At 48.6% G+C, this 21,449-nt stretch overlaps 1 long non-coding RNA gene across 1 annotated transcript in view; it reads right to left on the bottom strand.

Moving 5' to 3' along the window:
* The window catches only part of LOC140387431 (uncharacterized), a 76,140-nt gene that overhangs the window by 6,372 nt on the left and 48,319 nt on the right, over positions 1 to 21,449 (bottom strand). Inside the window, exon 3 of the long non-coding RNA XR_011933862.1 lies at positions 391 to 631. This is a non-coding gene — a long non-coding RNA (uncharacterized lncRNA). The remainder of the gene's footprint in view (positions 1 to 390; positions 632 to 21,449) is intronic.

Raw genomic sequence — 21,449 nt, 5'->3', positions numbered from 1 at the left:
TTATACAGAGAGCCACTAGAGGGAGCTAGTCTCAGAGGTATATAAGAGAAGATGCAGAGCCTTGTGGGACAGAAGGTTGGAGCAAGTGGCAGGAGCTGAGCTAGGAGTATTGAAGATAGTGAGAGAAGTTAATGAGTTAGATGTTAGATGAGTATAGTTTATGTGTGTTTAATCAACTGCTAGTTCTTAGGGATATGTGTCAAATCCAATTGTAGTGTTAAATAAATAGTTTTGTTAGTTTACAAGACTCGTTGTTCTCTGATCAACACTACACATCAAAGTCATCTGGATAGAGCAAGACAGCGAACAACACTCAGGTGGTAATCAGAGACTGGAATGAACAAATCAGCTAAACGTTTTTTCGTGTCAACCCTCACAGTCATATCTTACCAAGCGTAATTTTGATGAATTCATAAGTGCAGATTCCTTGACTATGCTAATAGTCAGGAATATATCGTAGAATATGATTCCCTCCTCTCCTGAAGATGGAGACTCATTTTAGATTGGTGTTCCGGGGCACCAGCAATCCTGTAGTATTTCCCTTCAGTGTTTATTCTTGACCGGAGTCTAAATGTAAGCATTGGCATATGGAGGCACCAGGGCAGAGCTGAATATTGGGCGATGGTTTTCTCTGTAACAGATTAGTAAATCCACATATAAAGTAAAAACAAGGCATAATGAGAAAAATTAAATCTCCCCATTGACTTTCCCAATATCCACAGGTATACCTGCTAACAGAATTAGATTGCACTGTAATAATCTAAAGTTCGAGCCTCAGTTGACTTGATTTCTCTTGTATCTGGAGAACACGGAGGCCAACCTTGTTTCATGTTGTCGTCAGCTACCTCAGTGCAGAGATTGTACATGGGAGAACTGGGAGTTTTGAAAGTATGAAGAGGCCCTTTTCTCCAGAAAGGAGAAGGCCGAGTGGTGACCTGATAAGAGATCGTTAAGATTATGAAAGGGCTTGATCTAGAAAAATGCCCCACTCATGGAGCAAAGCAAAACATCGAGCCACAGATATAAGATAGCCAGTGGTAAATCTATTAGAGAATTCACGATCAGGAATTAAAGAAAGGCAGAGTTTCATGAAGGGAAGGCAGATGCTACATGTCCTCATCGGAATGTGAAGTGGAATTGTGATCACTGGTTTACTCATTAGTTGCTTCCTCAAGGGGTCCCACCGGGGCGTCCCGTTGCCTTAATTATCTGCTCTGTGGCCAGTTCGTCAAACTTAATTATGAATCTCCATGTTTAACCTGCTTTCTTTACCCAGAGAGTGGTTAGAATGTGGAACTCATCATGCCAAAGAGTGGTTGAGGTGAATAGCATAGATACGTTAAAGGAATGCTGGGTTAACGCATCAGATAGAAAGGAAGAAAGGTTAGTGGCGATACATTAAAATGAAGTTGGCTGGGAAGGGACTTGTATGGTGTCGCAACATCATCATGGTGGAATAGCCTGTTTTCTGTGTTGTAAATTCTATGTAACATTACGATCCCAGTTGATGTTATAACTAAACAGGAAGATCCAAAAATGACTCCAAAGACTGTATTTGACTTTTTTTTAGGAATCGTGGAGGAACAGAATCACAGTCTTAACAACAAGTAAAAAAACATTTAAACGTGAAAAGTTGGGTTATTATACAATACTCCTTCACTCCCACCTTAGTTTAACAAATACATGCCGATTTTATGTTTAATATGTATACGGACTTCCGGTTGCGGCCATGCCCGGGTAGGTCGCACGTTCGACAGCTCCCGCCGAGATCGGACATGTGGGCCCGTTAACGGACCTTTAGTGGCACTTTGGCGGCGATCCCCAGGGGGGACAGCAAACGCTGGTGAGGCTCCCCCCAGCGCTGTATGGAGTGGACCAGGAGTTGGGCAGCAAAGAAGGCTGGATCGGTGAAACGAGGGGAACGGACGCGAAACAACAAAATGGCGGCCGCGCGGACCAGGAGGCATGGGCTCAGTGGTCGCGGGAGCAGCAGGAGTTCCTGAGAAACTGCTTCACAGAGCTCAAGATGGAGATGCTGGCCCCCATGAAGGCTTCCATGGAAAGGATGGTGGAGACTCAGAAGATGCAGGAGAAGGCGATCAAAGAGGTGGAAAAAAAGGTCTCTGAAAGTGAGGATGAGATCTTGGGCTTGGCGGTCAGGGTGGAGGCGCACGAGGCCCTGCTCAAAAGATGGCAGGAGAAACTGGAAGACCTTGAAAATAGGTCGAGGAGGCAGAACCTGCGAATCCTGGGCCTCCCCGAAGGAGTGGAGGGGTCGGATGCGAGCGCATTTGTGACCACGATGCTGGGGTCGCTGATGGGCGCGGGGGCCTTCCCGCGGCCCCTGGAACTGGACAGAGTTCTGGCAAGGAAGCCTAGAGCGAACGAACCACCGAGGGCTATGGTGATAAGATTCCACCGCTTCATAGACAAGGAACGTGTCCTGCGGTGGGCAAAGAAGGAGCGAAGCAGTAAACGGGAGAACTGTGAGATTCGAATTTACCAGTACTGGGGAGCAGATCTGGCGAAGAGGCTTGCGGGGTTCAACCGGGCCAAGACAGCCCCCCACAACAAAGGGGTGAAGTTCTGGCTGCTACATCCGGCGAGGCTGAGGGTCACGTACCAAGGCCGGCACCACTATTTTGATACGCCGGACGAGGCGTGGACATTCATTAGGAATGAGAAGTTGGACTTGAACTAATGGGCAGCTGCACGTTGTTGGAATGCCCGGGTGAAGAGGTGTAACCGGGTGCTGTCCTAATGTAAGATTGGAAGCAGAGTGTAAGTTGTATGGGGGTTGGGGAGGCGGCTGGAGGGGGCTATGTTATGTTGGTTTGTCCCGTTCTCTTTTTGTTTTTGCCCTCGGGGTCCTTTGCCAGTTCTCTGCTTTCGCGGAGCCACGCCGCAGAAGGGGGAGATTGGCCCGTCAGTTAGGGCAGCTCGCCAGGTGGGGGGGGGGGGGGGATCGTTCGTTGTTCGGGGCAATGCCCGGAGTTTGTTCGTTGTTTTCCTTTTTTTTTTTCCTTTTGTTTTCTTTGTCTTGTTACACGGGAAGAATGAGGTGGATCTCTCTCTCTTACCCTGTGGAGAGGGCAGGTTGGGGGCCCGAAGAGGGAGACAACAGTAGGATTGGAGGTAGAGGCGGGAGCGGCTGGGGTCAGCATGGGTCAGCTGACTTGCGGAAGTGCAATGGGGGGAGAGTTAGTGTTAAGCGGGGGCTTGACATGGGGGATTGGGATTGAGGGGTTGGGTGGAGGGGGGGGGAGGGGGGGATGCTGCTTTGCTGGCTGAAGGGGAGCCAACTTTCGGGAACAGACGGAGAGCCTCCGGCGGGAGGGCTTGAGTGAGTGGGGGAAAAAGGAGATGGCTAGTCGGCAGGGGGGGGGGGGGGGTGGTCAACTCCCCAACGAGGCTGATCACGTGGAATGTAAGGGGCCTAAACGGGCCGGTCAAAAGGGCCCGCGTGTTCTCGCACTTAAAGGGATTAAAGGCAAACGTAGCCATGCTACAGGAGACGCACTTAAAACTCGCTGACCAAACTAGACTGAGGAAGGGATGGGTGGGCCAAGTGTTCCACTCGGGGTTGGGCGCAAAGACCAGGGGGGTCGCAATCCTGGTAAGCAAACGGGTGGCATTTGAGGCGGGAAGTATTGTGGCGGACAAAGGGGGCAGGTACATTATGGTGAGTGGTAAGCTACAGGGGGCCCGGGTGGTGCTAGTGAACGTTTATGCCCCAAATTGGAATGTCGCGGAATTCATGAGGCGCATGCTGAGTAAAATACCGGACTTGGAGTCAAACAATTTGATAATGGGCGGGGACTTCAACACAGTCCTGGACCCGGCTCTGGACCGGTCTAAGTCCAGGTCGGGGAGGAGGCCGGAAGCGGCCAAGGTCCTGAGGGGTTTCATGGACCAGATGGGGGGGAGTGGATCCGTGGAGATTCGCTCGGCCAAGGGCGAAGGAGTTCTCTTTCTTCTCCCACGTCCACAAGGTGTACTCTCGGATTGATTTTTTCGTGTTGAGCAGGGCGCTAATCCCAGGAGTGGAGGGGGTAGAGTGCTCGGCCATTGCGGTCTCGGATCATGCTCCGCACTGGGCGGACTTGAGACTGGGGGTGGAGAGAGGGCAGAACCCTCTCTGGAGATTGGACGTGGGACTGTTGGCGGACGAGGAGGTCTGTGGGCGGATTAGGAGGACCATCCAAAACTATGTGACAACAAACGATACGGGAGAAGTAACAGTGAGTACGGTCTGGGGGGCCTTGAAGGCAGTTATCAGAGGGGAGTTAATCTCTATCAGGTCCCACAGAGAGAAGAAGGATAGGGCGGAGAGGGAGAGGTTAAGGGGAGAGATACTCAGGGTAGACAGGAGGTACGCGGAGACCCCCAAAGAGGGGCTGCTAAAGGAGCGCCGGAGTTTGCAGGCGGAGTTTGACCTGCTGACCACAGGGAAAGCAGAGGCACAGCTGAGGAAGGTGAAAGGAGCAATATATGAGTATGGGGAGAAAGCAAGTAGGATGTTGACGCACCAACTTCGAAAGAGGGAGGCGGCCAGGGAAATTGGGGGAGTTAGGAATAAGGGGGGTAACATGGTCCTGAGCCCGGAAGAGATCAACAAAGTCTTCAAGGAGTTCTACTGTAAGCTGTATGAGTCAGAGCCCCCGGAGGGGAGGGAAGGGGTGAAGCAATTTATAGACCGATTGAGGTTCCCAAGGGTGGACGAGGAGCTGGTGGAGGGATTGGGGGCCCCGATTGAGCTGGAGGAGATAGTTAAGGGCTTGGAGAATATGCAGTCGGGCAAGGCCCCGGGACCGGACGGCTACCCTGTAGAATTCTACAAGAAATTCTCAGAGCTGCTGAGCCCACTCCTACTAAAAACCTTTAACAAGACCAAGGGGAGGGGAACCCTCCCCCCCCCCCGTCGATGTCGCGGGCTTCGATCTCGCTCATCCTTAAGCGGGACAAGGATCCGTTGCAGTGTGCGTCCTACAGGCCGATATCGCTCCTAAATGTGGATGCCAAACTGCTGGCTAAGATCTTGGCCACCAGAATAGAGGACTGTGTCCCGGGGGTGATTGACTAGGATCAGACAGGGTTCGTCAAGGGCAGGCAATTGAACATGAACGTGCGGAGGCTCCTAAATATTATTATGATGCCCTCAGAAGGAGGGGATGCAGAAGTAGTAGCTACAATGGATGCATGAGAAAGCCTTTGATCAGGTGGAGTGGGAGTACCTGTGGGAAGCGTTAAGTAGATTTGGATTTGGTGAGGAATACATAGGGTGGGTCAAGCAACTGTACCAGGCCCCCGTAGAAAGCGTGTCCACGAACCGACTGAGGTCGGTGTATTTTTGGCTGCACCGAGGGACAAGGCAGGGGTGCCCCCTGTCCCCGCTGCTATTTGCCCTGGCAATTGAGCCGTTGGCCATGGCGTTGAGGACGTCAAGAAACTGAAAGGGGCTGGTTCGGGGCGGGGGGGGGGGGAAGAGGAGCATCGTGTTTCGCTCTACGCAGACGACCTGCTCCTGTATATTTCGGACCCACTAGAGGGGATGGGGGAGATCATGCGCATCCTAAAGGACTTCGGGAGTTTCTCGGGGTACAAGTTGAACGTGGGGAAAAGTGAGCTATTTGTGATCCTTGCGAGGGGCCAGGAGGAGAGACTGGGGGAGCTCCCGCTCAAGAGGGTGGCGAGGAGCTTTCGGTACCTGGGTATACAGGTGGCTAGGAATTGGGATGCCCTACACAAGCTCAATCTATCTTGGCTGGTAGTGCAGATGGAGGGAGACTTCAATAGGTGGGACATGCTCCCGCTTTCCCTGGCGGGTAGGGTGCAGGCCGTGAAAATGACGGTCCTTCCCAGGTTTCTGTTCGTCTTCCAGTGCCTTCCCATCTTCATCCCCAAATCTTTCTTCAAGCGGGTGAACAGGATTATCACGGGATTTGTGTGGGCAAACAAGATCCCGCGAGTTAAAAGGCTGTTCTTATTGCGCAGCCGGGGGGAGGAGGGCTGGCACTGCCGAACTTCTGCAGTTATCACGGGGCGGCTAATACAGCGATGATTAGGAAATGGGTCATGAACGAGGGAACGGCATGGAAGCGGCTAGAGGTGGCGTCATGCGAGGACACCAGCTTAGGGGCACTGATAATGGCACCGCTGCCGTTCTCGCCGGCACGGTACGCTACAAGTCCGGTGATGACGGCAGCGGTGGGCAAGATAGACGGAGGGTTTCAAAGTTGGCATAGGGTGGGTATCAAAAGGATGGGGGACCTGTTTATAGATGGGACTTTTCCTAGCCTGAATGCGCTAGAGGAGAAATTTCGTCTGCCCCCTGTTGCTAACTTTGCCTTAGTTTAATTACTCTGTTTTATCACCTTTGCTCTTGAGTCGCCAGGTATCTTTATGATACAGCCACGTGGTTCAAGTCCGAGTAATGATCAATAATCCAATACACCGCTTAGTAAGATTTAAATCAAAGCACATTTATTATACACAGTAATCGCTACTCATGCACAAATTCTACGTCTAAGCTACTTCTACAGCTAACAGGCGAATACTTAACTTGGAACTGGCCCACCAGGTCAGGGAAACAAATGGCCTTTCTATCGGGTTCTGAGCCTGCGGGATTCGAAGTTGGTACAGATTGGTAGCTAGGAGCGCCTATCTCGTAGCGAGCGTTGAAGTAAGACTTACAGTTTTGATCGGCTGCTGAAGAGTGAAGAGAGCTGGAAAAGAGCGCCTTGAACTTGGGGCTCAATTCTTATAGTCCCCAGGGGCTTCCCGCCTTTCTGGGTGGACCATGTACCTGGTCCCAAGTGATTGGACTTTGTCCCAATCACTTGGTTCGATTTTCTCCAATGCTGGAGCGGTTCCCTGATCGATGGGTGGTCTTGAGGTGGTCGTTCACCTCCCTTTGTGTAGGCTTCTGCTGGCGCCGAGGAGTCTGGTTTTGCTTTATGTGTCTAAATGTTGCTTATTGTTCCTGGGGATTGCTCATTAGTATGCAGATGGCTGGTGTTTTGTTATGCTGATGGTTGCTGGTATCGATCTTGTCTGGCCTTTCCAGAGGTAAATACACAGCCAACCTGCAGCTGCTCATTTTTGTCCTGTTGGCTGACTTTCCCATCAGCCTTTGCCGTTCAGCATTTTGAATCGGGAGTTGGCCATTTTAAGTGGCTACACCCCGGGTAATGCCTTTAGATACCTCCAAGTCCGAGCTTTTCTGAAGAAACGGGTGGTGGCATTCCTGCTACTCCCCCCCCCCCCCCCCCCGCTACACCCCCCTGCTACTCCCCCCCCTCCGCTACTCCCCCCCCCCCCCGCTACTCCCCCCCCCCTCGGCTACACCCCCCCCCCCTCGGCTACACCCCCCCCCTCTACTCCCCACCCCTCCCGCAGGATACAGGACAGGATGGTCTCTGGCATCTGGGTAGGGGAGGGGAAGGTGTCAGACATATACCAAGAACTGCAGGAGACAGAGGAAGTCTCGGCGGAGGAGCTGAAGGACAAGTGGGAGGAGGAGCTGGGCGAGGAGCTGGATGAGTGCCAGTGGGCTGATGCCGTAGGCAGTGTTAATTCCTCCTCATCTTGTGCCAGGCTTAGCTTAATTCAGTTTAAGGTGGTCCAGCGGGCACACATGACGACAGCGAGAATGAGCAAGTTCTTTGGGGTGGAGGACAGGTCTGCAAGATGCTCAGGGAGCCCAGCAAACCATGTCCATATGTTCTGGGCATGCCCGGCGCTTAAAGAATTCTGGCAGGGCTTTGCAAAGGCAATGTCCAAGGTTTTGGACGCTTGGGTAAAGCTGAGTCCGGAGATTGCGATACTTGGTGTGTCGGAAGATCCGGGAGTGCAGGAAGCGAAGGAGGCCGATGTCCTGGCCTTTGCCTCCTTGGTAGCCCGGAGACGGATCTTGTTAATGTGGAGGGACTCAAAGCCCCCGAGTGCAGAGACCTGGGTTAGTGACATGGCTGGGTTTCTCAGTCTTGAGAGGTTAAAATTTGCCTTGAGAGGGTCCTTGCTGGGGTTCTCCAGGCCGTGGCAGCCATTCCTTGACTTTCTGGCAGAACGTTGAGCAATCCGGGGGGGGGGGGGGGGAGACAGGTGGGGGGGGACAGGTGGGAACAGTGTATGGAATGTGTACTCTTCTTTTGTAAATGGACTATAACCACCTGTTTGTTAAATTTTCTCCTTTTTGATATTGGCTATCATAGAATCAAGAATCATAGAATTTACAGTGCAGAAGGAGGCCATTCGGCCCATCGAGTCTGCACCAGCTCTTGGAAAGAGCACCCTACCCAAGGTCAACACCTCCACCCTATCCCCATAACCCAGTAACCCCACCCAACACTAAGGGCAATTTTGGACACTAAGGGAAATTTATCATGGCCAATCCACCTAACCTGCACATCTTTGGACTGTGGGAGGAAACCGGAGCACCCGGAGGAAACCCACGCACACACGGGGAGGATGTGCAGACTCCACACAGACACTGGCCCAAACGGAATCGAACCTGAGACCCTGGAGCTGTGAAGCAATTGTGCTATCCAAAATGCTACTGTGCTGCCCCCCAAAATTTATGTAAAATTTTGTTTAAGAAATACTTGAATAAAAACAATTTTAATAAAAAAATATGTATACGAAATGCATCTGAAGCTGCAGTGGTCTCATGAAAACAAAAAATCCCTTTTAAACACACAAGATTACTGTGGTCAAATACACACATTCCACTCTGAACCCAAATTATTGTCTTTGGATTTCTCCACAGAATTCCCTCAGATGATGATCACATGGCAGTTTCCAAACTTCACTCCCCAAAACACACTTTAAAATCTTCTCTTACTTTTTTCCCTTAGCGGTTTGCATTCCGAAACCAGGTTTTACAAATGGCACTTTTAAACAAAGCTTCAGCCCCACTTTTAACAGGGAACCCAGACCAGGATTTTACACCAACCCCATTATGCCTTCTTTGTCTTGACTGCTGTGCAAGCTGCTCACAATTGCATTAACTCCAGGTTCCCAGACTGTATTAAAATGGCATCAGACATTTGATTTACCTTTGAAGGCTGCTATCCCACTTTAATTCTGGTTACTGCAATTGTCTTTTTAACTCAGAAAATTTTGTTTAGTCTTCCTCGAGTTATTTTGAACCATACCTTGGTCTCTGATCACTTAACTCCAGACTTCTTGGACACTTCTCTAGTTTTCATAACCAATTGAACTTTAGATTTTCAGAATCTGTTTTCTTTACCATTATTCCATAGTATGGATTTTCTTCCAGCGAAGCTGAAAGAGATGCTCCCTCTGTAAAATTCTAAACCAACTGCTTCTTGCAGAGCTGTGAGGGCTGCATTGTCTCTCACTACCGATCTCCAGCTTCCCACAAATTAGTTAAACTAAGACTTAAAAGCTTCTCTACCTTACAAGGCACCAGTTCCTAAGCAACTTCAACTGATTTATTTATTTTTCACACTGTAGCCCTCTCTAAGCACAGTAGAAACACAGTTGGAACTTAAGCAACCCCCATACATACGTTTGTCTAGCATGAATCTACCTATAGGTTTTACCCTTCCAGCCACCGAAACATTAAATTAAACCCACTTAAAACTATACCTTATTTTTAATTGGTATCAATACAAATATAAATCCCTTAAAACTACCTATATTTTCCTAACAGTGACTTGGAATGACTTGGTCAGTCTAACTGACAGTGGAGTGGTTACAATGTATTTATCTGCTGAACCACTAATTGTATGACTTTATTTTTCATATAATTGGATAAGATTATAACAAAATTGATTTCATAGCACTGCAGCCAGTAACTACATACGATGCACTTTTTAAATGCATCCTGTCGACAACTATATAGATTACAATTAATTTTGCAGAGATGCTCTGTAGCTTTCCACTGTGTCAAGAATTAAATGCAAAATTCAGTAAAACCTTTTAAAACAAAGATGTTCTCCCAGTGTGGTGAATTGAAAGGTCAGGGAAAACTGATATGTTTTATTCATGATGGAATAAATCAGTTCCATACGCAGAAGCTGTGTCTACTTCACTGGATTGGACCAGTATAATTGTTGGGATGAAGACACACTTGATGCTAACCAATGGGAAAGGGTCAGATAATAAGGTTGTTATGCATACTGAGAGGTGATTATTTCTATGAAACTCCATTCAAAGCATTATCTCCTTGATAACTATGTTAACGTTTTGGTTGGCTCTTTCACAACGGGTAGTCCTGATCATCAGGGCAGTGTTTATCACTGAGCTGAACCCTATTCTCCCACTCTTCAAAACGTTATGGCATGCTAAGCTTATTTTGTCTTACCTTTTCCATAAGACCATAAGACATAGGAGAAGAAGTAGACCATTCGGCCCATCGAGTCTGCTCTGCCATTCAATCATGGCTGATATGTTTCTCATTCCCATTCTCCTGCCTTCTCCCCCAACCCCTGATCCCCTCATTAATCAAAAACTATCTATCTCTGTTTTAAAGACACTCAGTGATTTGGCCTCCACAACCTTCTGCGGCAAAAAGTTCCACAGATTCACCACCCTCTGGCAGAAGAAATTCCTCCTCATCTCAGTTTTGAAGGATCGTCCCTTCATAGAACATACAGTGCAGAAGGAGGCCATTCGGCCCATCGAGTCTGCACCGACCCACTTAAGCCCTCGCTTCCACCCTATCCCCGTAACCCAATAACTCCTCCTAAACTTTTTGGTCACTAAGGGAAATTTATCATGGCCAATCCACCTAACTAGCATGCCCTTGGACTGTGGGAGGAAACTGGAGCACCCGGAAGAAACCCACGCAGACACGGGGAGAACGTGCATACTCCGCACAGACAGACAGTGACCCAGCGGGGAATCGAACCTGGGACCCTGGTGCTGTGAAGCCACAGTGCTAGCCACTTGTGCTACTTCAGTCTGGGGCTCTGGCCTCAGGTTCTAGTTTTTCCTACTAGAGTAAACATCTTCTCCATTTCCACTCTATCCAGGCCTCTCAGTATCCTATAAATTTCAATAAGATCCCCCCCCCCTCATCCTTCTAAACTCCAATGAGTACTCAATCGCTCCTCAAATGACAAGCTCTTCATTCCAGGGATCATTCTTGTGAACCTCCTCTGGATCCTTTCCAAGGCCAGCACATCCTTCCTTAGATATGGGGCCCAAAACCGCTCACAATACTACAAATGAAGTTGGACCAGAGCCTTATACAGCCTCATAAATACATCCCTGCTCTTATATTCTAACCCACGCAACATGAATGCTAACATTGCATTTGCCTTCCTAACTGTCAACTGAACCTGAGCCTTAAGAGAATCTTGAACGAGGACTCCTAAGTTCCTTTGTGCCTCTGATTTCCAAAGCCTTTTCCCATTTAGAAAATAGTCTATGTCTTCTGACCAAAGTGTATAACCTCACACTTTTACACATTGTATTTTATCTGCCACTTGTTTGCACACTCTCCTCGCCTGTCCAAGTCCTTCTGCAGCCTCCCTGCTTCCTCAATGCTACTAATCCCTCTGCATATCTTTGTATCATCTTCAAACTTAGCAATAATGCCCTCAGTTCCTTCTTCCAGATCATTAATGTATATCGTGAAAGGTTGTGGTTCCAACACCGACCCTGAGGCACACCACTAGTCACCGGCTGCCATCCTGAAAAAGACCCCTTTATCCCCACTCTCTGCCTTCTGCCAGTCAGCCAATCCTCTATCCATGCCAGGATCTTACCCTGAAAACTATGAGCTCTTAACTTATTTAGCAGTCTCCCATGGGGCGCCTTGTTATTCCTAATGTTACTGGCTAGCCTTCCTTCATATTTGATCCTCTCTTTCCTTATTTCTCTCTTTGTTAACCTCTGTTTGTTTTTGTAGCCTTCCCAATCTTCTGACTTCCCACTACTGAGGGCATTTAAAAGTTTATTGGATAAACATATGGATGATAATGGCATAGTGTAGGTTAGATGGCTTTTGTTTCGGTGCAACATCGTGGGCCGAAGGGCCTGTACTGCGCTGTATTGTTCTATGTTCTATGTTCTATGTACACTTTGCCACATTGTAGGCTTTCTCTTTTGCTTTGATGCATTCCCTAACTTCCTTTGTCAGCCATGACTGCCTAATCCCCCCTCTGATAACCTTTCTTTTCTTTGGGATGAACCTCTGTACTGTGTCCTCAATTACTCCCAGAAACTCCTGCCATTGCTGTTCTACTGTCTTTCCCACTAGGCTCTGCTCCCAGTCGATTTTCGTCAGTTCCTCCCTCATTCCCCTGTAGTTACCTTTATTTAACTGTAACACCTTTACATCTGATTCTACCTTCTTTCTTTCAAATTGGAGATTGAATTCTACCATATTATGATCACTGCCTCCTAAGTGCTCCCTTACTTTAAGATCTTTCATCAAGTCTGGCTCATTACATAACGCTAAGTCCAGAATGGCCTGTTCCCTCGTGGGCTCCATCACAAGCTGTTCCCAAAAGCCCTCCTGTAAACATTCAATGAATTCCCTTTCCTTGGGTCCACTGGCAGCATTATTTACCCAGTCCACCTGCATATTGAAGTCCCCCATGATCACTGTGACCTTGCCTTTCTGACATGCGCTTTCTATTTCGTGGTGCATTTTGTGCCCCCAGTCCTGACCACTGTTAGGAGGCCTGTACATATGGTTTTTTTGCCTTTGTGGTTCCTCAACTCTACCCACACAGACTCCACATCATCTGACCCTATGTCGTTTAGTGCTATTGATTTAATTTCATTTCTAATTAACAAGGCAACCCCGCCCCCTCTGCCAACCTCTCTGTCTTTTCGATAGGTTGTGAATCCCTGGATGTTTAAATGCCAGTCCTGAACCCCCTGCAACCATGTCTCTGTGATGCCTACCACATCATACCTGCCAGTCACAATCTGGGCCACAAGCTCATCTACCTTGTTCCGTACACTGCGCACATTTAAATATAGCACCTTTAATTCTCTATTGACCGTCCCTTTTTGTTTTCTTAGTGTGGTGGACCTTGGTTTACTGAGCCTTTCCATACACTGTGTCATATTTTGTGGGATGGGGACAATCGTAACCACTCTTGAGTTTTGTCTGTTCGTGTTTTTTTTGTATTCCTAAGCTGCTACGCTTCCCACTGATTACTTCACCTCTTGGTTCCCTGACTTTCCCTTCCCCCCCAATCTTTAGTTTAAAGTCCTATTGACCACCCTATTTACTCTTTTCGCCAGAACACTGGTCCCAGCTCGGTTCAGGTGGAGACCATCCCAACGGTATAGGTCCCCCCTGTCCCAAAATTGATGCCAGTGTCCCATGAAAAGTAACCCCTCTTTCCCACACCACTCTTTCAGCCACGTGTTAACTTCCCTTATTCTTGCCTCCCTATGCCAATTTGCACGTGGCTCGGGCAGTAATCCGGAGATTATGAAACTTGAGGACCTGTTTTTTAATTTGAATCCTAGCTCTTTATAATCTCTAAACAGGTCCTCTTTCCTAGACTTGCCTATGTTGTTGGTACCGACATGGACCACAACAACTGGATCCTCCCCCTCCCTCTCCAATATCCTTTCAAGCCGGTCAGAGATGTCCCGCACCCGAGCACCGGGCAGGCAACATACCATGCGGGACTCTTTATCCTGCTCACAAAGGATACTATTTTTCCCCCTGATAATAGAATCCCCTACAACTACAACTTGCCTATTTACTCCCTCCCCTTGAATGGCCTGCTGAACCATGGTGCCTTGGTCAGCTGACTCATCCTTCCTGCAGCCCTGTTCACCATCCACACAGGGAGCAAGCGCCTCAAACCTGTTGGACAGGGTCAAGGGCTGAGGCTCCTGAGTTCCTGACTGCTGGTTCCCTTTACCTGCCTGACTTGCAGTCACACCCTGCTGTCCCTGGCCACTGGCAGGGTTTAAACTACTTACTCTGACAGGTGTGACTGCCTCCTGAAACACAGTGTCCAGGTAAGTCTCCCCCTCCCGGATGTGCCTCAGTGTTTGAAGCTCAGACTCCAGCTTATCAACTCTGAGCCGGAGCTCTTCGAGCAGCCAACACTTACTGCAGATGTGGTCGCTGCAGCTCGCAATGGGATCTGCCAGCTCCCACATCAAGCAGCTCAAGCACATCACCTGACCAGCCATCTCTAATTAATTAATTAGTTTAATTTGAGTTTACGAGTTTAGCTGTGTTTTTTTTTTAAATTTGGGGCAGATTTGCTATCAACCAATCAGATCACAGCTTCCCTCTGACGTCACTTTTGGAAAAAAAACAGGAAGTTACCGTTAGGTTTTTATACTCACAGAGACTGCTCCTCCTCCGCTTGCGTCTGGCTTTTATACCCGCCAGTGCTGCCCCCTAGTGATCTTTCAATTTCCCATTAACCCCTTATGTACATACCCATGTAAAGATCACTACAACAGCATTTGGAGGAGATGGGTTTTATAGCTGTCATATGATGAAGAGGAGAAGATTTTCATCTTGCTGCCTGGGAAAAGTTGGTACAATGAATCATTCATGGAATTGAAGTTCAAGTGGTTTCTATAAGGGGCGGACACTGCTTAATGCCAGTTCCATGCCGAGGGACTAAGTTCAAAATCTACCGCATTGTTTTTGGAAAAACACTGAGGAAATTCAGCATCCAATAAATTAAACTTTCCTTAATTTCCACCTTGCCGTGCCTTCTGAGGATGTGCTCCCAATAGTGCCTTCAGCAGTTTGTGGGCTGGATTCTCTGATTTTGAGGCTATGTCCGGAGAAATTGTCTGGTTTTATGACAAAAAGATCGGCAAGGCCCCAGCACCGATGCTCCGACCGGTGAGAGGCTAGCAGCTGCGCCACGTAAATCGCACGACCTTCCGGACATAAACGCCTGGAGAATTGCCAGGTCCGTTGCCGAGCATTCACACAGTGACGACCCGCAGCGGTCGCGCCATGCAACATGGCGCCGGCCGCCCTCGGACCCGACCTGCCAGATACTACCCCCCTGGATACGCCCTCGCCACCCCAGGCCGCCCCCCACTAGTTGCCCCCAGCTCTCGCCGAAGCCCCACCGGCCAGCAGCATGGCTCCCCCCCCCCCCCCCCCCCGACTGTGGCAGCATTGGACACAGTCCGCAGCTTCCACGCCGGGTTCAAGGAAACTGAGAGCCCACATGTCCCACGCGGGCGGGAACTCAGCCCATCAGGGGTGGAGCATCGGGGGAGGGCCTTCAGGTAACGTCCTGAGGCCGTCCCTACGGCTTGCGGTGTACTCACCGATGACGCCGTTTTGGAGGGGGCGAAGCATCTGAAAACATGTGCCGATCCCGATTTGGTCGTAAACAGGGATTCTCCGCCCAATCGCTGATGAGTCGGGCAACAGAGAACCCCGCCCTGTATCTCTACCAAGGGGCTCATCCTATGGTGTAAGTCTAGAAAGCAAGCCTCAAATGCACCAAACAGCACCACTAAAGACCAATCTGTTCTTATCCTTGCCCGTCGGATACACGTGGGAATTAATGGTTGGAGGAAATCAGGAGCTGGAAGCCTGACCGAATTCCTCTTCTCCCTCACCAGGGGTGTGAAGGTAAATTGTTGGGCCCGTTTGTTGCCTCATCTGATGTAGTATAATGGAGCATGTTGGACTAAGTCGTGTAAAGGGTTAACTACAATAGCCTGTGGTGCCATAGAAGGAAGTGACATGTACTCGTGCTCTGGGAGAGAGTCCAGGAGAAAGCAACAAGGAAAGGAGCGAGTGTAAGGGTTTGGTGATCTTGCTTGCTGAACGTCTGGCCGATTACGGGTAATGGAAGTCACGCCTTTGCTCCACACCACCCACAAATTTGGTGAGTGCTCCCTCCGTGAAACATGGTGCCTTCCTGGCAGCCAGCTCCCCTCTGACTGGACTTGGAACAGGTGCTGGGGAGGCGGTTAAAAGGAGCGTCCCATTAACGGAGATTTAAGGTTTCCCGGGGTGAACTAAACAGGCAAGAAGCCAAGAGCGGCGAGTTAAACATGGGGAAAAAATATGTTAAGGAGGCTGAATATGAGTTTTCCCGCTGACGCCAATGGGATTCTCCCTGGTTTTAGCACCGAGACTGACACTTGGAAACAATATCAGAAAATTCCACCCTTTATCTGAAAGGCTTTTCCTTCTTGAAAGTTGATCCGTCAGGAATGAGGAAGTGAATATTAGGCTCCCAACGTCTGCCTGTTTGAAACAAGTACGAAGTCTTACAACACCAGGTTAAAGTCCAACAGGTTTGTTTCGATGTCACTAGCTTTCGGAGCGCTGCTCCTTCCTCAGGTGAATGAAGAGGTCTGTTCCAGAAACACATATATAGACAAATTCAAAGATGCCAAACAATGCTTGTAATGCAAGCATTAGCAGGTGATTAAATCTTTACAGATCCATGGCACTCGACTCATCGATCGACAGTTCCAACGCGCTTAGCGAAAAACCGGACCGACCTCCTCAGAAGACAAACATCAATGACGTGTTGAAGGCTGTGAAGAAGATGACGTAGTTTCTCCGCTCCGGGGAAGTACTGGACGACGAAGGGTATTCTGTCGGTTGTGTCCCATGTTTGTCTTCTGAGGAGGTCGGTCCGGTTTTTCGCTGTGGCGCGTTGGAACTGTCGATCGATGAGTCGAGTGCCATATCCTGTTCGTACGAGGGCATCTTTCAACGTCTGTAGATGTCTGTTACGCTCCTCCTCGTCTGAGCAGATCCTGTGTATACGGAGCGCTTGTCCATAGGGGATGGCTTCTTTAATGTGTTTAGGGTGGAAGCTGGAGAAGTGGACCATCATGAGGTTATCCGTGGGTTTGCGGTAAAGCGAAGTGCTGAGGTGACTGTCCTTGATGGAGACGAGTGTGTCCAAGAATGCAACTGATTTTGGAGAGCCTTCAACACGTCATTGATGACGATGAACATCTTGCCAAGGTCATCCCCACACCCCCACTACTTGCCTTCAAACAACCGCGCAACCTCAAACGAACCATTGTTTGCAGCAAACTACCTAGTCTTCAGAACAGTGACCACGACACCACACAACCCTGTCATGGCAATCTCTGCAAGACGTGCCAGATCATCGACATGGATACCACTATTACACGTGAGAACACCACCCACCAGGTATGCGGTACATACTCGTGCGACTCGGCCAACGTTGTCTACCTCATACGCTGCAGGAAAGGATGTCCCGAAGCGTGGTACATTGGCGAGACCATGCAGACGCTGCGACAACGAATGAACGGACATCGCGCAACAATCACCAGGCAGGAATGTTCCCTTCCAGTCGGGGAACACTTCAGCAGTCAAGGGCATTCAGCCTCTGATCTCCGGGTAAGCGTTCTCCAAGGCGGCCTTCAGGACCCGCGACAACGCAGAATCGCCGAGCAGAAACTTATAGCCAAGTTCCGCACACATGAGTGCGGCCTCAACCGGGACCTGGGATTCATGTCACATTACATTCATCCCCCACCATCTGGCCTGCAAAATCCTACCAACTGTCCTGGCTTGAGACAATTCACACCTCTTTAACCTGGGGTTATCCCATCTCTGGATCTGTAAAGATTTAATCACCTGCTAATGCTCGCATTCCAAGCATTGTTTGGCATCTTTGAATTTGTCTATATATGTGTTTCTGGAACAGACCTCTTCATTCACCTGAGGAAGGAGCAGCGCTCCGAAAGCTAGTGACATCGAAACAAACCTGTTGGACTTTAACCTGGTGTTGTAAGACTCCGTACTGTGCTCACCCCAGTCCAACGCCGGCATCTCCACATCATGTTTGAAACAATACTGACACAGTATAGATGTAGCCTAACCCTGTATCTAACATTTACCAAACTCCATGGATAGGGTAAGACATCTGACCAATAGAACATAGAACTTAGAAAATACAGCACAGAACAGGCCCTTCGGCCCACGATGTTGTGCCGAACCTTTGTCCTAGATTAATCATAGATTATCATTGAATTTACAGTGCAGAAGGAGGCCATTCGGCCCTTTGAGTCTGCACCGGCTCTTGGAAAGAGCACCCTACCCAAACTCAACACCTTCACCCAACACCAAGGGCAATTTGGACATTAAGGGCAATTTATCATTGGCCAATTCACCTAACCCGCACATCTTTGGATTGTGGGAGGAAACCGGAGCACCCGGAGGAAACCCACGCAGACACGGGGAGGACGTGCAGACTCCGCACAGTCAGTGACCCAAGCCGGAATCGAACCTGAGACCCTGGAGCTGTGAAGCAATTGTGCTATCCACAATGCTACCGTGCTGCCCTTGAGAACAAATAAATCTACACTATATCATTTAACCGTAATCCATGTACCTATCCAATAGCTGCTTGAAGGTCCCTAATGTTTCCGACTCAACTACTTCCACAGGCAGTGCATTCCAATAGTGTACCCTGTGTGTATTACCATATCATAGCTAGCCCGTGAGTGCTTGATAGAACAGTTGAGAGGGACTTCATTTTGGCCAAAACCAAAGTTGTATCTAATGTTCGTACTGGATTCCTGAATTGCGAGATTTTATGATTTCTCTGTAATAGCACCATCTGCCTTGACAAACACAAGAACAGGCTGTTCTATTCATTTGTTGCCACAAAGAGAAAACGTATGGAGGTGCCCACACTCTGCATCCTTGGAAGACACGATGAGGGGTTTATTAAGCATGTTGCTCAATACAATCAAGATAGTGGTCTACTCAAAGCCCATGCAAACACTCTGCTGACGATACTACACATCACGTAACGCAGAACCAGCAGGAACGTATTCTCTGATTTAAAATTTTTTTATTTACGGGATGTGCACATTGTTGGTTAGGCCAGCATTTATTCCCCATCCCTAGTTGCCCTTCACAAGGTGGTGGTGAGTTGCCTTCTTGAACATCTGCAGTTCTTGAGGTGCAGGTACACCCATTGTGCTGTCAGGGAGGGAGTTCCATTATGCTGCCCCAACAACAGTGAAGGAACGGCGATATATTTCCAGGTCAGGGTGGTGAGTGACTTGGAGGGGAACCTCCAGGTGATGGGATTTCCACGTATATGTTGCTCTTGTCCTTCCAGATGGTAGTGGTCGTGGGTTTGGAAGGTGCTGCCTAAGGAACCTTGGTGAGTTACTTCAGTGCATCTTGAAGATGGTACACACGGCTGCCACTGTTCGTCGATGGTGGAGGGTTTGAACGTTTATGGAAGGGGGAGCAATCAAGCGGGCTGCTTTCTCCTGGATGGTGTTGAGCTTCTTGAGTGTTGTTGGAGCTGCACTCATCCAGGCAAGTGGAGAGTATTCCATTACACTCCTGACCTGTGCCTTGGAGATGGTGGACAGGCTTTGGGGGGCCAGGAGATGAGTTACTCACCTCGGATTCCTAGCCTTTGACCTGCAATGGTGGCCACAGTATTAATGTGGCTAGTCCAGTTCAGTTTCTGATCAATGGTAACCCCCAGGATGTAGATTGTGGGGGATTCAGTGATGGTAAATGCCATTGAATGTCAAGGGGCGGTGGTTAAATCCTCTCTTGTAGGAAATTGCCTGGCACTTGTGTAACTTCCCAATTGTCAGCCTGAGCCTGGATATTGACTGTGCAGCACTCCCTCCAGTGCTCTAGTCCTGGAGTGGGACTTGAGTCCACACGTTTCTGACTTAAGAGGCACGAAGGCCACCAACTGAGACATAGCTGAAATGTAAAGGAAAGAAAAATCAAAAATGCGAACAGTACGTTTTGGAAAGCTAAAATGCAGCAACACGTCATGACCAACAAAACATTCTGCCTCACCACTTCCTACTCCATATTAAGCTGATCTGCTCCAAGTAATTCATCAAGCTTGGCATTGAATATCTTCAAGGTGCTGGGGTTTCTGAAGTGCTTGTTCCATTCACAAGCAGTCGAGGACTAATCAAATGAATGTATTTTCACAAAATGTATTGCGCAGTCAAGACAACAATGTTCTTGGGTTTACTTATTTTATTCTCCCTGTAATTTTCTCTCCTTTTCTGTTAACCCTGCTGGGTCCTCCAGGCTTCCCTAATGCAGAATATCTCACACAACTTTGTCAGTGAAATGAAATGAAATGAAAATCGCTTATTGTCACAAGTAGGCTTCAAATGAAGTTACTGTGAAAAGCCCCTAGTCGCCACATTCTGGCGCCTGTTCGGGGAGGCTGGTACGGAATTGAACCGTGCTGCTGGCGTGCCTTGGTCTGCTTTAAAAGCCAGCGATTTAGCCGTCATAGTGGGTATTATGTGGCTATCTATCCATGGGACTGCATTGAAAAGGAAAGACCAGTATTTCTATACCAATTTTATATATATATATCAATTGTATTGGTGGCACAGCAGGACAGTGGTTAGCACTATTGCTTTACAGCTCCAGCGTCCCGGGTTCGATCCCCGCCTTGAGTCATTGTCTGTGCGGAGTCTGCACGTTCTCCCCGTGTCTGCGTGGGTTTCCTCCGGGTGCTCCAGTTTCCTCCCACAAGTCCCGAAAGACGTGCTTGTTAGGCAATTTGGACATTCTGAATTCTCCCTCTGTGTACCCGAACAGACGCAGGAATGTGGCGACTAGGGGATTTTCACAGTAACTTCATTTGTTAATGGAAGCCTACTTGTGACAATAAAAGATGATTATTATTATTGTAAAACGGTCACATCTTCAGGATATCCAAGGTACTTTTTAAAAATAAATCTAAACTACCCTCTTATTGACTGACCTGATTAACACTACACCCCTGTATGCTTCACCCGATGCCGTGTTGTGTAGTTACATTGTGTACCTTGTGTTACCCTATTATGTATTTTCTTTTCTTTTCTTTTCATGTACTTATCTGTTGATCTGCTGTTGAGCTGTTCTGATTTGTAGAGCTGATCTGTTGAGGTGCTCGCAGAAAAATGCTTTTCACTGTACCTCGGTACACGTAACAGTAAACAAAATACAAATACAAAGCACCCAATTCATTTTATTTTCAATTAAAAGGCAATTTGGAGCGGCCAATCCACCTACCCTGCACATCTTTGGGTTGTGGGGGCGAGACCCACGCGGACACGGGGAGAATGTGCAAATTCCACAAGGATAGTGACCCGGGGCTGGGATCGAACCCGGGTCCTCGGCGCCGCGAGGCAGCAGTGCTAACCGCTGCGCCACCGTGCCGCCCCAATATCCAAGGCACTTTACAGCTGGTAAGTCAATGTTATAATGTCAGAAACGTGACAGCCAATTTGCATGCAGCAAGATCCCACAAACAGAAATGTGATAATGATCAGAAACTACTTGAGCAATGTTTGGTTGAAGCATAATTGTTGGCCAACACACTAGGATGAACTCCCCACGACCAATTTCCCTGCACTTGTTCACTGCTGCACTGAAACATCAGTCTCGTTTTCTATGCTCAAATTCCTGGAGTTGGACATGAACACAAAACCTTCTGAGGTGAAAACCAAGGCTTATTTGACCCTGG

This window comes from Scyliorhinus torazame, chromosome 12, assembly GCF_047496885.1.
Source record: "Scyliorhinus torazame isolate Kashiwa2021f chromosome 12, sScyTor2.1, whole genome shotgun sequence".
Lineage (NCBI taxonomy): Eukaryota > Metazoa > Chordata > Chondrichthyes > Carcharhiniformes > Scyliorhinidae > Scyliorhinus > Scyliorhinus torazame.
This window is presented reverse-complemented; position numbering and strand designations above follow the sequence as displayed.